General features: G+C 38.8%; 1 protein-coding gene across 6 annotated transcripts in view; it reads left to right on the top strand.

The window, feature by feature from the left end:
• The first annotated feature begins 92 nt into the window (after positions 1 to 92).
• The window catches only part of MYO6 (myosin VI), a 143856-nt gene continuing 126379 nt past the window's right edge, over positions 93 to 17569 (top strand). For 5 of the 6 annotated variants that reach the window (XR_012033960.1, XM_072832303.1, XM_072832302.1 and 2 more), the window contains exon 1: positions 93 to 307. The gene's annotated coding sequence lies outside the window, so the exon portion shown is untranslated. The remainder of the gene's footprint in view (positions 308 to 17569) is intronic. The other variant, XM_072832300.1, reaches the window with a different exon arrangement.

The raw sequence follows: 17569 nt of genomic DNA, 5'->3' as shown, positions 1-17569 counted from the left end.
CGGCCCGCCCCGCCCCGGCCCGCCCCGCCCCGGCCCGCGGCGCCCCCGCCCCCTTGGGCGCTCCGTAGCCGTGACGTGCGCGCGCCGGGGCCGGGGACTCGGCGGGGCGCCGGCCGGCGGGCGGAGACGGCCCCGGGATCTGTCCGAGCAGGAAGCTCGCAGGACCGCGGTCGCCGCCGCCGCCGCGTCTCCGAGCCTGTCCACGCAGTCGCCCTTCGCGCTCGACTTGGTTACCTTTCACCCCGCCCTCCACCTCGCTGGCCACAGGTAGCCTCGCCTCCGCGCACCTGCGCTCGCGGCCACCCCGGTGAGTGGCGCGGGGCCGCTCCTCGGGGCGTCGGCGTCGGCGTCGGCGTCCGGGCCTCGCGTCCCCGGGCCGCGCTGCTTCGGGCCTCCGCCGCCGGGGCTGACGGCCGGGTCTCCGCCCGGGATGCGCGCGGTGAGGCAGGTGCCGGCTGGGCCCGGCCGGCGGCTCACGGCGGTGCGGGGCTGGTTCTGGTTTTCACGGGTCTGTCGTCAGCAGGCTTACCTGTGGGTCCCTTCCCTGCCCCCGGGTAGCAGAGCACTCCGGTGCCCCACCCGGACTTGGACGCCCCGTGGTAGTTCTTTCTCTTGAGTAAACAAGCTTGAAATCCAGCGCAGGAACAGTGCCGCCTGCTCGGAGATACCTTCGTATCAGGTGCCGGCCACTGTTGAATTGATAGTCTAGTCATGTAGAAGACCGGGTGGGACCGTCTGAACGGGATAATTTTAGTCCTTAGGTGGTCCAGTACTTTGAGTATGTTAATGGACATTTGTGCTACCGAACAAGAGCTTTTTATATTTGTTAATTTCCAAAAACTCCTTAAAACCATTCAGATGCTCCAACCCCGGGATGTTTTTTTTTAAGATTTTACTTATTTATTCATGAGAGAGAGAGAGAGAGAGAGAGGCAGAGGGAGAAGCAGGCTCCACGCCGGGAGCCCGATGCGGGACTCGATCCCGGGGCTCGATCCGGGCCGAAGGCAGGCGCTAAACCGCTGAGCCACCCAGGGATCCCCAACCCCGGGATTTTAAGTAGGAAGTAATTTGGTAGGGTTATTACTGGCACATCCGTGTCGGAAATACTATTTCTGTAGTGTTTAAGGAGACAGGTTACGTTTTATGGGGCATAAAGTTGTAGTGGAGGAATGTATGCATCCTAATCTACAGATACTAGTGAGCAACTAGGAGCACTGCCGCAACTTCACAGATTGCTGTACGTGCTAAATAAAAGTTTCATTTGCTGTTATGCTCTGGTGGTGTAGATGCAAAGTATCTGAGTATCGTCAGGGTGTGAAAGTTTTAAAAATTCTTAAGGTTTAGTTGAAACTCTTCGCACCATGAAATGTGAATCTTGAACTTGGGCTGGAATGGTCATGGTGCAAAGGTTGGCAGGAAAACAGCATATCTGTACAAATTAACTAAACTTCATAGATACCTTGGGTTGTGGTTTTATATTTGGAAATTGCTTCGTGAAAAAATTACCTTGGTATTTTTTATCATTAATTTTAGAAACATTACACATTGGGCTATAGCCAGAGCTTGAAACAATGCAGCCATTCAAAGTAACTCATTGACTTTTAAATATACAGCTCATGTTGAGTATTTTAAATTGCGCAGGAATTATACACACAGTGGTAAACAAGTCATTTTAGTCTTAGGCAGATTTGCCTATTGCGTTTGTGTGTTCTATGTGACATTGTTCTCCCAGTTTGAGTTACCTTTTCGTTTTCAAAAGGTAATTTTAAAAAGAAGTAAAAGAACTTTAGAAAGAGATTACAGGATTAAAAACTCTAAATACATATTATGTAAAACTGTAATACACGTATTCTTCATTAGTCCAGAAGCATGAACAAGAAAAGTGTAATGCATTATTGTAATATTTAATGTAAATTAATATGATGTATTAAGAACAGATCATAAGTCATAACCCATGGCGCTTATCTGAAGTGGATTTTTTCCCTCTGTTTATGTTTATGTGATCAAGTTTTAAAATAACAGTGGCCAGGAAATCTGAGAGAGGCTGAAGGCTCTTTTCTCATCCTGTTGTGACTTTGCCTGGAGACTGTGGTGTATCATGTAGCCCATTGTTTAGATAACTGGGCTGTCTCTGGGTTCTAAAGTACAGCTCTTTTAAGAAAGTTTTAAATTTTTTTGCTTTGTGAGGTTTGGATAAATCTAAGCACCCAAAACATTTTTTAGAAAATTAACCAGTTTTCACTGTTGATAATTGAAGCTTCATTTTGATATTTAAAAATGTCAGTTTTAAAAAGATTTCTGACCTCTGTGAAATTTTCATGTTTGTATATGAAAACATTTTCAGTAAAAGACTAAAAATGGTATTACTGCTTTGCTAACTCTCATACAGTTTGTGATCCCTTTAATGATGTACTTCATAATAATTCTGAACTGGCCCTCATTTTTTAAAATTAATGAATTAATTAAAAAAAGATTTTTATTTATTTATTTGAGAGAAAATGAGAGAGCAAGCACACAAGGGGCAGAGAGAGACGGAGAAGCAGATTCCCAGATGCGGGGGCTCTATCCCAGAAACTTGGGATCATGACCTGAGCCAAAGGCAGACACTTACCCAACTGAGCCATCCGGGTGCCCCTGAACTGGCCCTTTGGTAGTATAAGATCATCACCCACCCACTGGATGGAATTGGTATAATTCCTATACCATATAGGAATCTGGTATAATCAGAACACTGAGAGATTTAATCTACAAAATAATTTTCAAGGTTGGTGGTCTTGTCCTTTTACACATGAGGAAATTTAAGCTTAGAGAATTAAATATTTGCTCAAGGTCTTACAGCTCCAGAGGAACAAAGTCTGGATTCACACCTAAGTCTTCTGACCACGAAACCCTTGTCTTTTCCACCAGACCAGGTTGCCTTGATCTTAGTTCATTTGGTAGACTGTTTAAATAAACCTGCAGAACTGGTATTGTGTTAAAGAAGGCACACAGGAGTGAGGATGATATGGGTCATGAATGTGGTTCTGAAACTAATGTTGAATTTTGTTTTTGTTTTTTTTCATTAAGTTGACAACTCTGAACAGTAATACGGTGTTGCTTTATCATTTCTGATGTAAATACCAGAATATTATACAAATCGTGTACTTTATTTTGGTGGGTTTATTGGAATTAGAATTAGACTGTAATATAACACTGGTTTTCTTTGTAGATAAAATGAATAGTACAATGTTCCTGTTTCAGATAGAACTTTCTATTTTTCTCAAATGAGATCGTTGTCCGTAAATGCAGTACTGTCTTTTAAATATTACATAATTAAGTTCGTAACCCTTGCGCAGGGGGGCTTGTTTTCAAAGTATGATTAAATTGTCACCTGTACTATTAGAACAGTTTTTTTTATGGCCTTCATTTATTTCAGGAATGTCCTTTGAGCTATAAAGACATAAAGGATGAAAGTGAGCACACAAAGTCCATCTTTTGTAACAAAGTGTAGGAGTCATTTCAGCAGTAGAATGTGGTTGGGTAAATGAGAAGAAAAATGGTAAGAAGAGGCAGCCCCCGTGGCTCAGCGGTTTAGCACCGCCTACAGCTCAGGGCATGATCCTGGAGACCCGGATCGAGTCCCAAGTCGGGCTCCCTGCATGGAGCCTGCTTCTCCCTCTGCCTGTGTCTCTGCTTCTCTCTCTCCTCTCTGTGTATTCTCATGAATAAATAAATAAAATCTTAAAAAAAAAATGGTAAGAAGGCTGAGTTGGGTGACTGTGTTTACAGATGTTTCATTATTTGGTTTAAACTATTAGGAATTTTGCATCTCTCAGGGTACTTATATTCAACTGTGAGTACAAAACTATCATTCAAGAGCTTAATAAAAATTATTAATGGATGATCTGTAACACATCGCGCGCGCGTGTGTGTGTGTGTATGTAAGTGTAGATAATCGAGAACTAAAGCCAAATAAGCTTGAATTCTATTTTTGAGGCATTATATAATATTCAGAGGAACCAGGAAGTTTAGCATTTAAAAGTTATGCTTTTATTTGACAAATTTAGTGGACTATTAGTAATCTTAAGATAGAAGTATTAGAATATTTTTCTGTTTATGGTCTTGAAAAATAAACTTTTTCCATATTTAGTATATGAATGGTAATTTGAGAAATGAGCACAAGTCCACAGAAGTTCTCCCTGTAAGTGCTGAAGCATAGACTGTAAAACCAGAAGAACCAATCTGGCATCTTTAGAAATCTTGCTAGTGTTAAAGAGAAGGGAAATCCTTTTCTATGAGGAAAGCATGCCTCCAGTGAAACCAGAATACTGAAGAACATTCCTTGGGTGATATTCACACAGATGAATATTTATATCCAGGCTGAGTAATGTGCACAAAGGAAGGTGGTGCTTTTGACAAAACCACAGGCATCTTTTATGTAAGTTATGTCATTTGTTATTTTGTTTGAAAGTAGTCTGCTGCTTAACCTTTACAAGTTAAGGTATTGCATATAGCAGAATTTTAAAATTTCTATAATATGTGGATGAACATACTTTTCAACAAATATTTACTGAGGGCCTAGTATGTTTGAAATATGACTGTGGGTGGAACTGGTTCTTTCTTGTACTGGCAGATCTTTGGATTTAGGAAATATAAAGAGTGGCAGAGACATAAAAAGAAAGACGAATGGAAATATCCATTTAAAATCTGGTGATATTTATATCACATTTAACAACTTACATTTGTATGGCACTTTATTGTTCTAAAATCATTTTATGTACATTTGGTCCTTTAAACAAGTTGTTGAAGTAGATGTGGTAAAACTTTCTCTGTGGATGAGAAAATGGGAACAAAAAAATTAAGCACCTTGTTCAAGGTTACCTATGTGGCTGCTTGGAAACATAGCTGACAATGGAACTTCTGTGTATTCAGTAGTAGATTACAGTTATCTGGGTGTTAGTTAGGGTTAGCCTCTTTTTTTTTTTTTTTTAAGATTTTATTTATTTATTCATGAGAGACACAGGCAGAGGGAGAAGCTGGCCCCATGCTGGGAGCCCCACCCTGGGTCTCCAGGATCACATCCTGGGCTGAAGGCAGCAATAAACTGGATAAACTGCTGAGCCGCTGAGCCACCTGGGCTGCCTAGGGTTAACCTCTTAAGGGCACTTACTTCATTTTGTGGCTTCTATTTGTATGGTTCTCGAAATTCTGAAAAGTCAGCATCAGTAAAGTGATAATTGTTAGTTACTAGGTTTGTTTTTGTTTTTGTTTTGAATGGAAGATAGGAAATGACCATGATGCATTATTATGGAACTACTTTAACATTTTTAGTAGATTAATGGAGCTGAGGTTAGTAATTGGAGAGTTTATAAAGATTTTTTTTTTATTTTTAGAGCTCAAGAGCAAGTGAACATTGGTTGTTGGGGTGGGCAGATGGAGAGGAGGAAAGAGTCATAAGCAGACTGTACTGAGCACAGAGCGACATGTAGGGCTCGATGTCATAACCTTGAGAACCTGACCTGAACTGAAACCAAGACTATGCCACCCAGGGGTCCTTGGTTGGAGAGTTTTTTTTTTTTTTTTTTTAAATTTTTATTTATTTATGACAGTCACACACACACAGAGAGGCAGAGACACAGGCAGAGGGAGAAGCAGGCTCCATGCACTGGGAGCCTGACGTGGGGTTCAATCCCGGGTCTCCAGGATCGCGCCCTGGGCCAAAGGCAGGCGCTAAACCGCTGCGCCACCCAGGGATCCCAAGTTGGAGAGTTTTTAAGGGAAGCCCATGATTTGTTTTAAAAAAGAAAGTGGTAGAGTTGGCTTCAGAGGTGGCCCTAGCATTGGTCCCTTTGGTGAGGAAAAGTGAGAGCTCCAGTTTTCCTCTCGGCTTGAGAGGATTTCAGTGGGGAAAGTTGCCACATCAGAGAAAAAGCAGCTGGTAGATTTGAGTTTCTGAGAGGTAGACGATGAGTTCAAGTTCCTTGAAGAAGACTGGGCTGGTTTAGAAGATGAAGATACACAGAGGATGACTCCTCCAACCAATTAGGAGCTGAACTACAGAAACATGGTTATAAGATGGAGGTCTCATAGCATCCTAAAGTGTTGAAGTAACCCAGGGTTGAACTGCTTACTAAATTCTAGGACAGAGAACCTAGGATGGAACACTTAAAAAAGTGTTAACTTCATTATCTGCTTGGATTTATTTTTGTTTTTGTAACACACAAAAATGTTTTGATCTTTAAAAAAAATATTCTAGGGGAATTTTGAAAATAACTTTTCTCACTTGGCACATTGTTATTTATCTGAAAATTATACTTATTTTTGTAAAGATTCACTAATGAGTTAAGGTGTGTCTGCATTGGTATCTTTATACTTTATTAATTTGTCAAATATTTGAGTGTCTGCCATGAGCCAGCACTGTTCTCAGTGCTGATGATACGGTGATAAATTAAGACCAAGTCCCTGTGCTGAGTGATATTTTATTGTTGTTTTGAATTAGGTTAATTATAGACTCTTCATACTAGTATGTAATCAGCAAGGCTGATGCTCAAGTTGGGAAATATTTGTCAAAGTGGTGCAATTTGAGGGCTACCAAAAGACTCATTTACTCTAAAATTTTCTACTCCTGGCTTTCAGTCCACTGAGGTATAGCACTGTTACTAGTCTGCTCCTGATGAGTAAAAGTATGTTCCATCTTTTGTCATAGTCTCAGGAAACAAGGCTGAGAGAAAATAAATGGGACCTAGGATTGAGATGTTGGATTAGCAGCTATTGTTTATTGAGTTTTTGCTATGTGTTAGTGTGTCAACCAAGTACTTTATGTACATCATCTCAGTTAATCTCTACGTCACTTTGGTGCACTTGAGATTATGACCCACAATTTACAGATTGGGAAACTGAGGCATAGAGATGTTAAATTTGCTCAAGCTCACAGCCAGTACTTGGTGGAGATGGGATTTAGATGTACTTAGCATGTAGTAAGAGTAGAAGGAATGCTGATATACACTCAGGCTTGTGATGTTCTAATAGCATGTGATAGCATACTGTGAAGGTGGAAGGCCTTGGTAAGTAATGGGTGGAGAGTCAGGGGAACTTGTAGGGAGGGAGTGGACAGGCAGGGTTAGTGCTTGTTTAACTGCTTGGCCCTTAGGCTTAATCCTTTTTGTGACAGTCTGAAGCTCCAGAGTTGCATTTATGTACAGGAGCTTGCTTGTCCAGCTTCCACGTAAGAGAGACTGGTAGACCTCAGGTGATCATAGGTCTAAGACCTAGCCAGACCTAAGGTTTTACCAGTCACTTCCATGATCCGATTACTTAGTTTCTCTGGGCTTCAGTTTTCTCATCTATAAAATGGAGGCAACAGTGTTACCTAACTGGTGTGGTTCCTGTGAGGACAGAATTAGATAATAATACATGTGAAACAAGTATCACAGTGGTGTGTAGTTAGGGTACATTATTATTGTTACTTTGTGAGGGATTTCCTTATTTGTTTTTTGGTTTCTTTGGCCATGTTTAATGTGGAATGTTCATTCATAAAGAAAAGTATTGGAGATTTGGGTGGAATCTTAAAGTTGGCCAGTTTTAAGAAGTTCTGAAATTTAGGTATGTATCACAGTTATCTGCGAACTGGTAAAAACATTTCTCAGGAAGGTGGGGGTGAGGCCTGAGTATTAGCATTTTAACGAATTTTTGGTTGATTTACTTCCCCTCCCAAAATTTGAGAACCATTGGTTTAAAACTTTTCTTTATCCTGTGCCTAAGGAAGGCTTCAACAATAACAAAAAAAAGTGTTTGGATTAACCAGGCAGTATATGGTAAAGGAAGTGAAATATTGGTTACCAGAATCTGTTCATTGATTTTTTTTTTTATTTTTTATATTAAGCTTATTTGGGGCTTCTAGGCATTTATCTTGAGAGGACAAGGCAGTGTTAAATTTCACACCTAACTTTAATTGTAATGAGCTTTTCAGCTTTTAACTAGCTTCATTTGGAAGTAAGCTGGTAATATTTAATTCTTAATTATACAAATAGCAAAAATAAATAATAGTTGAATAGATCTTCAGACCTTGTTAAACTTTTAAAATTGGATTTCTTTAGGTAATGTACTGTTTTGAATTAGCCAGACTTGGTGGTGTTAGCTGCATCAGGCAAGCTCCCAGCAGGAAAGAGATTTCATCCTTTATGGTGCAAAAGAACAGACTATAGAGGTTAGAGAACAAACAAGGGTGGTGGTGGCGGTGGGGGGTGGGGGGGAAGCACCCAGGGAAAAGCAGTGGTGAGAAGCCCTTAATTCTTCAGAGATTACCAGAGTTGAGAGTTGAGAGCTGGCACTGTGGAGGAGGGCACCCAAGGGAACTGTGACTTTGAGGCAGTCAGGCAGGGAGGGAAGAGAAAAGCTCCCTCCCCTCCCCTCCCTCCGTCTTGGGTCTTGTTCATTGACATACATTGCTGCAACCCACCTGGGAAACCTAGGTGATGATCTGAGCAGGAACAGAGCACAAGAGGGGTGGGGGCTTAGGTGGAGCAAGTGGAAAATAAATAGGGCATTGATTAGAACCCTTGGGAATTTGTAGCATTTCCTTGGTGCGATTTAAATAACCTTGAGAGGGCAGCCCCAGTGGCGCAGCGGTTTAGTGCCGCCTGCAGCCCAGGGTGTGATCCTGAAGACCCTGGATCGATTCCCATGTCAAGCTCCCTGCATGGAGCCTGCTTCTCCCTCTGCCTGTGTCTCTTCCCCTCTCTCTCTCTGTCGCTCATGAATAAATAAAATAAAATCTTTTTTTTTTTTTTTTAAACCTTGAGAGTTGTGATACATCTCAAAAATGCTAGAGAGTACTTGTCTTATACATGCTTAGAAAAATCATTCACTTTCTCATTTAATTGGACAGTTATTTTGGGAGCTTTTTTTTTTTTTTTCTTTTTAGGTGATCTCTGTGCCCAACATGGAGCTTGAACTCACCACCTGGAGATCAAGAATTGTGTGCTCTACCTACTGAGCCAGCCATGCTCCCTTTAGGAACTTTTGATGATCCATATAACCCAATGAGAAACATAACCTAAGTCTATTAACATAAAACCCTTTTATTAAATTTGTTGTACCTTAATGAGGTTTCTGAAATACGTTTTGGTTTGAAAGAGTAAATGTTTTTTTATCAGAAAAGATCTTTTAATGACTAAGTTAAAAAAAATTGGCAAGAAAAGGTCTTTGCCTTGTGAAATTTGTATCTCTTGCTCACCTGGACTCTTGATAGCAAAAAGACCAGAAAACATGGCTTAATATAGTAATAGTTTAGAGAGGTAAGATTTTTGTGAAATAATTGTTCTTCCTCTGCAAGTTCTTTCATTTTTTTTTAAGATTTTATTTATTTATTTATTCATGAGAGACAGAGAGAGAGGGGAGAGAGAGAGAGGCAGAGACACAGGCAGAGGGAGAAGCAGGCTCCACGCAGGGAGCCTGACACGGGACTCGAATCTGGGTCTCCAGGATCCGCTGAAGGTGGTGCTGAACCACTGGGCCACTGGGGCTGTCCTCCACAAGTCCTTTCAAAGACACATTAGGGGATCCCTGGGTGGCTCAGCGGTTTAGCGCCTGCCTTCGGCCCAGGGTGTGGTCCTGGAGTCCCCGGATTGATTCCCGTGTCAGGTTCCCTGCGTGGAGCCTGCTTCTCCCTCTGCCCGTGTTTCTGCCTATCTTCTCTGTGTCTCTCATGAATAAATAAATTCTTTTTTTTTAAGATAGATTTATCTATCTATCTATCTATCTATCTATCTATTTATTTATTTATTTATTTATTTATTTATTTATTTATTTATTTATTTATTTATGACAGAGAGGGAGAAAGAGAGGCAGAGACACAGGCAGAGGGAGAAGCAGGCTCCATGCAGGAGCCTGATGTGGGACTCGATCCCGGGTCTCCAGGATCAGGCCCTGGGCTGAAGGTAGTGCCAAACCGCTGAGCCACCTGGGCTGCCCGAATAAATAAATTCTTTAAAAAAAAAAAAAAAAAGGACACATCAAATTTCTGTATAAATCTATTGCAGTTTGCTGTTACTCAGCTGTCTTCTGTTAATGCCAGTTTTACCTAGTTAATCTGAATTCTGGATACAGATTTAAATCCATGTTTTATTTTGGACAGATTCCTGAGATTTCTAAAGAAAAGGATTTCTCTTCTTAAGAGATGGTATGAAGGTTCCTAGTATATGAACAGTATTCCCTCCAGAAACAATTAGATTATACTTTGTATTTTCTTTCTACTGTTGAAGGTTCTAGGGAGAAAGAAGTACAGGATTTTGCTCAGATTAAGCAAAATCTTGTGATCCATCTGCAAAATACTTGAGACTGCTTGTCTCAAGTACAGCAAGACTGGGTCTTATTCACAGCTTCCAGAAAGGGAAGAACCAACCATATAGCCTAGGGCTGGGCAAATTAATCAAATAACAAACACCTGGCTATGAGACTTTAAAATATAAATAAAGGATTCTTCTGGACGTAAATGATGTAATTTGGCATCTTTTTTTTTTTTTTTTTTTAAAACAAATATGTTCCTAAGCTTGACTTTAAAAGAGTATGGGGAGCATCTGGGTGGCTCAGTCAGTTGACTCTTGATCTTAGCTCAGGCCTTGATCTCATGTCTTGAGTTCAGGCTCTGAGCCAGGCATGAAGCCTACTTAAAAAAAAACAACAACAACAAAAACAACAACAAAAAATATGGTACAAAAAAGAAACAGATTTGGTAAACCACAGAGCACCTGTGCTTGAATAATACATTTAGATATGTTTCCTGTAAATGGGCTTTTTTTCTTCTTTGAAAAAGAGAGATTTCAAACTTTTTTGGGATCTTCTATAAACATACTCTTTGTTTTGATTTGGTCCTGATAGAATTAGTATCCTAAAGGGGAGAATTGAGGCTGTTGGTTTTTCCATGTTGTGCTCTTTGAATTTCCCTGATTTGAGGATTGAGTTATTCCAGAGAGAACTTTTCTCCAGTCCCTTGTTATTTTTTTTCTAAAATTAGATGAAACAACTGTGTTTTGGTTTGTGGGCATGATTTGCTGTCTGTTATCCTTTTGGTATTTTGGGGAAGAACAAAGCGTATTCATGTGTGTGTTTCAAGAGGAACATATTAGCTTCTCTGATCTTCCTGTCCATCATTGAAGATGAGAGCAGATGATTTTATGTATCTTTAATCCTTTTGTTTGAGGTTTCAAACAAAACTACAGCTTGTGTTGGCCATTGAGATGATGGGGAAAAATAGATGAATGTTTAGCATAGAACTAGTTTTCATATATTCAATGGCAAATTGAGGAGGTTTATATTAGTTTGTTCTTGCCCTCAGATTCCTGTTCTACAGAGTGCTCCCCTGCCAGCTGATGAGAGAGGGGAGACCTTCTGGACCTACAGAGTCTAAGTTTTTAAGCCCTTTAACTACATGTTTTAATGACATACTTCATGAATTTGCTTTAAACAAATGTATTCCTGTAAAGTTTCTTGTAAATTAAATAAAGAATTAAATTGTAATTTCATAGAACAGTGTTCAGTCTTTTGTTGAACAGTGATTGTTTTCTAGATTATGCTAACAGATATGGATATTTCACATAATACTGTTGTATAAACATAGGTCTGGCTAAATACACATTTCATATAAATATGTCTTAATTAAGCTTGATCTCATATTCTGCTTGATATTACTAAGAAAAAGGGATTAGATAATAGGGGTTTTTCTTTAATAATGCTGTTTGTTGGACTTGCACTCAAATGTCCTATAGTAGGCTCATCTACACTAAGAATAATGTTCTTTTATGCAGTAGAATGAGGTTCAATATGTAGCACAATTGTGTATATAAATATATTTTTGTAAATTCTTTTTGTGTCATAAAATTTATTAGGTAAATGATAGTATTCTATTTTAATGCTAAAATCAGTGTTTTATATGACTCTGAAATAAGTTATTTGAAAATAACAGTTAAATTTAGAGATATAGTTTTATTAAAAAATTGTTATGGTTGAAAAGCAGACACTGTTGTTTGGAAAACATACTTTCATGTACCTCTGGGTAAAATATTTATTTCCTGTACCTAATACCATGCTAATGAGGCCATGAACCCGGATTCATTTTAATCTGTGTTCTGCCGTAAGCACTCAACAGAGACTATTCTGTAACCTCGTAATTAATAGATCCAGTGGCCTCATTTAGATCGTTATTCTTTTCCAGGCTCTTCAGCTATTCACCAACTAATCCTCCTTGAATTCTTTTCTCTTAGCTTTTATGGTCATGCACTCTGTCAGGTCTCTGAATTTTCTTATTTTATTTTTACTGCTCAATTCTCTCTCCCCATTCCTTTACTGTTCATGTCTCATAAACTTCTTTTCTTGGCACTTTGCTCTACTCTGTTCTTATTTTTGATAATTATCGTTCCAATTCTTTTAGTGAAAATTTCCTTCATTCAGTATTCTTTTTTTTTTTTCATTCAGTATTATCTTGACCAGTTTCTACACTGATACTCTACAGACATCTTAAAATACCACAATTCCCATCAAATCCACCTCCTTTGAGAAACTTGGGTCTTCTTCTGTTTCCCATATAATAGTCCCATTTCCCTGGTTATTCAGGTTCAGATCTTTTATTCACTTTTTCCCTCCTGTCATTTTCTTTCATTTGCCAAGCCCCGGTCTGCCTCTAAAAGGTCATCTCTTCACAGGATGCCTGGGTGGCTCAGTGGTTGGTCGCCTCCCTTTGGCCCAGGGTATGATCCTGGAGTCCCGGGATCGAGCCCCGCATTGGGCTTCCTGCATGGAGCCTGCTTTCCCCTCTGTCTGTGTCTCTACCTCTCTCTGTGTCTCTCATGAATAAATAAATAAAATCTTAAAAAAAAAAAAAAAAAAAAAAGAAGGTCATCCTTCACTTTCCGCTCCCTCTGACTGGGTGCAGGCTTCATTACTCTTTCTTCCATATACGTCTCCTTGTGTTTGGCTTTTCCTCATGCACAGTCTGTCTTATGCATTGCCATTAGGGTTGTGTTTCAGAGTAGAAGTCTGATTGTCATTAGTCTGAATAAGAATCTCTGTTAGCTCTCTATTAATACATTTCAGAGTCTAAACTTGTACTGTGGGATTGAAACCCTTCGTGGCCTATGCTCTGGGCTCACTTTTCCATGGCAGCACTTGTCACAATTTTGCTACTGTGCCATGCTGTAGCCCCATTGACCTATTATTAATACCATAAATACATCTTTGTTCTCCCATCTTCCACTTGTATTCAAACAGGCCTTTGTCTGGAATTCACTTTCCTTTAGTCAGTCTTACCTGTTCGAATTAAATCTTTCAAAATATTTTTCCCATATTTACTGTTTGGAATTATGCCTGTGTTATATTCATCACAAGTTATGTAATATATGTGTATCGTTTTTCGTTGTCCCCTTACTGTCACTAGATTGATTTTAATGACTAGAGAATGTGAGCTGTCTAGCAAAAGATTTGGCAAGATTTTTTTTTTTTTAGATTTGGTAAGATTTTATGTAGATTAATGGATCTTAGATTTTGAGTTTCTTTTGTACTCATAATTATTGAGGACTCTGTAAAGATTTTGTTTATCTCTCTGGTTTTATCTATCAATATTTACTGTGTTAGAAATTAAAATTTAGAAATAAAAACTTATTTAATCCATTTAAAAATAAATAAAAATGTATGCTAACAGAAAATGACATTTTATGAAAAATAACTATTTTGGGGGTGCCTGGCTGGCTCGGTTGGTAGAACATCTGACTTTTGATCTTGGGATTGTGAGTTTAAGCCCCAAGTTGAATGTAGAGATATTTAAAAATTAATGAAATGAAAAATAACTATTTTCCAAAACAAAGATCTGTGGTAAAAAGTGACACTGTTGTGTATTTTTTATAAATCTCTATAATGTCTAACTTAATAGAAGATAATTGGATTCAATTTTTCTGCATTACGTTGTTTTTGGTTGAACTGTATATAAAGAAATCTGACCGGGATCCCTGGGTGGCACAGCGGTTTGGCGCCTGCGTTTGGCCCAGGGCGCGATCCTGGAGACCCGGGATCGAATCCCACATCAGGCTCCCGGTGCATGGAGCCTGCTTCTCCCTCTGCCTGTGTCTCTGCCTCTCTCTCTCTCTCTCTCTCTCTGTGACTATCATAAATAAATTTAAAAAAAAATTAAAAAAAAAAAAGAAATCTGACCTTACATAGATATATCCTTGGGAAAGGAAGTAGTAATGTAACCTTTTTAGATAATTGTGTATATCCTTCTTTGGTCCTTCATCAAGACTCGGCAGGTGGTAATTTCTTAAAGTTCCAAGGTGGAATGTTAAACCATACTAGGGAACTTTTGTACTCATATTAAAATCTGTTGGTGTCTTTTGTGCTCTGAATGAATGTTTTATCCATTCATGATTTTATAACATAATGTATTGGTCATTTGAAACACACTGTTTTGCTGAATTATGTAGATCTTCCAAATTTCTGTAATATGAAAAAAATCATGTTTTGATTTCATCAGAAAAGTCTTAACTATTTAAACAGTGTAAGCTATCATGCTCAAGGTGGCAGATACGAGATTTCCCAGATTCTGCTTTTCGCTTGAATTTTATTATTGTTAATAGATATTGGCAGTTGCTTTCCTTGAAGTGCGACAGGCTTTACTCAAAAAACAAACAAAACCTCAAACTTGTCAAAAACCCAAGCTTGAAAACCAAGGTTAGTCAGTCTTTCCAGTAACCATGATATTTAATGAAAAAAAAAATTCCTGAAGTTTACAACTCAAACATTCACACAAGTATTTCAGTATGTGAAGACTTAGTTTCTACTGTACTGTAGGGTAGAATAAAGTAATCAGATGTTAATACCCATGTGTAGAATAGTCATGAATGCACCTGCTGCATATTAGACTGCATATTAGGTACATATATTAAATGGGTGAGTCAAATACCATCATCAGCTTTGCTCTGTAGTATGATTTTTTCCCAAGATAATGAACACCTTTTGGTAAGGTTCTAATGGTGTCTAATAGACACTGTTCTTTTAATTAGTGAGATATTACATTTCTGGAAAGCTTAGCATATATTAAAAGAGTGCAAAAATGTTTTGAATGCCTCAGGGGCTCAATTGGGTAAGCCTCCAACTCTTGATTTCATCTCAGGTCAATCTCGGGATCCTGGGATCATGCCAGTCCAGCTTCCCCCTCAGCAGAGAGTCGGCTTCCTCTTTCTCTCTCTCCCTGTGCCTCTTGTGCACACACTTGTGCACACACACACACTCTCTGTGCACACACACACTCTCTAAAATAAATAAATAAATCTTAAAAAATGTTTTGCAAATATGTATATAGATATTGGATAAGATTCTAGGCTCACCTATCTTCTCTGAATTTGCTGTTTTGTCTTTATATTCATTAATGGCATCAGAATAATTTAAAATAAAAGATAAAAAGCTCTTGTATCCCTTCCCATAGGAACCATATCAATTTGGACTGTCCTTGTTATTTGTTTTGGGTGTAGTAGTTTTATTGAGTCATCCTCAATTTATTCTCGAGTGTTGTAGGACTGTCTTCAAATGAGACACTGAATCTTTTAAATTCTAAATAGAAAATACAAAAAAAAATTAGTGAAATAACCAAAAATTTATACTGATGTAAAATTGAAACTATAATAGTTATGAATAGTGTATAGTTCTTTTTAAAAATAATAATTCATAGATTCTACTGAGATTAATGGCATTTCATTTTTTAATTTAATTTTTAAAAAACTATTAGAGCACGCACACAAGCAGTGTGAGCGGGAGGGGGGTGTTAGAGGGAGAGGGAAAAGAATACTCCCCACTGAGCAGAGAGTCCAGTGTGGGGCATGACCCCAGGACCTTGATATCATGACCTGAGCTGAAGGCATACACTCAACCAACTGAGCCACCCAGGTGCCCATTTACTTTAGTTTTTTTTTTTTTTTAAAGACTTTATTTATTCATGAGAGACACAGAGAGAGAGAAAGAGAGACAGAGGCAGAGGGAGAGGCAGGCTCCACACAAGGAGCCCGATGTGGGATTCTATCCCAGAACTCCAGGCTCACGCTCTGGGCCGAAGGCAGGTACCAAACCGCTGAGCCACCCAGGGATCCCTACTTTAGTTTTCTAATTTACTACAGAAATAATATTTTGCCTCTTCGCTCATTTTACTGTTAGGATTTTTAAGGTTGTATCTGTTGCAAAATGCATAAATAACTTTTTATATGGTAGTTTTAGAATATTGAGATGCCAATAATCTGGTCTATTTTGGATGAATTTAATACAATAATTTTTCTTTATTTTATAAGAGGGAGTACAAACTTTTACCCAGAAGGTTACCCAGAGGGGAAGTGAGTGCAGGAATGGGTGAAATAGGTGAAGGGGATTAAGATTACATTTATCTTGATGAGCACTGTGTTATATATAGAATTACTGAATTACTGTATTGTTTACCTGAAACTAATGTAACAGAGTTAACTATACTGGAATTAAAATAAAAAATACCCCAAAGCCCAAAACAAACAAAAATAAATTAGACATGGAGATATAATATGTACAGCGCAAGGAATGTAGTTAATATATATGTAATGTGTCTGGTGACAGATGGTGGCTAGATTTACTATGGTAATGACTTTGTAATGTATATAAATGTTGAATGACTATGTGGTACATCTGAAACTAATATAATATTGTATATCTACAATACTTTAATAATTTTAAAAAGTGATATCATAGAGAGATTGCCATAAGGATACATAATGAGAGTCTATAAAGAGATATTTATTTAAAAACATGGCCAGAAATAATTTTCTCATACTGTTTTAGTATAAAATTAAGTATTTGTTGTCTTCTATTTAGTATTTGAACTTCTAAATCACCCGACATGCCTTTAGTTTTATACACATTTTCCAACCAATGACTATTACTTGTCTAATTGAAAGTTAGATCTCTGTTTTTGAAAGTTAGGTATCTTTTAATTGATTTGTCTTTCTTGAGTTTTTTTGATGTCATATCGAAATTTTAGCTGAACCTTGATGGATAATAATATAATTGAAAAATCTTAGATTTGTTAACAAGGATGGTGTTGAAGATGGCTTTGCCCAAAAATATATAAAAATGTGAACTGTAAGGCACATACATAAGTTAGCAATGTTTCTTTTTTTTTTTTAATATTTTTATTTATTTATGATAGTCACACACAGAGAGAGAGAGGCAGAGACATAGGCAGAGGGAGAAGCAGGCTCCATGCACCAGGAGCCCGATGTGGGATTCGATCCTGGGTCTCCAGGATCGCGCCCTGGGCCAAAGGCAGGCACTAAACCGCTGTGCCACCCAGGGATCCCCTCTTTTTTTTTTTTTTTAAGATTTTATTTATTCATGAGAGACAGAGAGAGAGAGAGAGAGAGAGAGAGGCAGAGACACAAGCAGAGGGAGAAGCAGGCTCCATGCAGGGAGCCCGACATGGGACTCGATCCCGGGTCTCCAGGATCATACCCCCGGCTGAAGGTGGCGCTAAACCGCTGAGCCACCTGGGCTGCCCCCCCCCCTTTTCTTTTAAGATTTTATTTGTTTATTT

Source organism: Canis lupus, chromosome 7 (assembly GCF_048164855.1).
Source record: "Canis lupus baileyi chromosome 7, mCanLup2.hap1, whole genome shotgun sequence".
In the NCBI taxonomy this organism is placed as follows: domain Eukaryota; kingdom Metazoa; phylum Chordata; class Mammalia; order Carnivora; family Canidae; genus Canis; species Canis lupus.
Note: the sequence above shows the minus strand (reverse complement) of the source record. Positions and strands in the feature narration are given on the sequence as shown.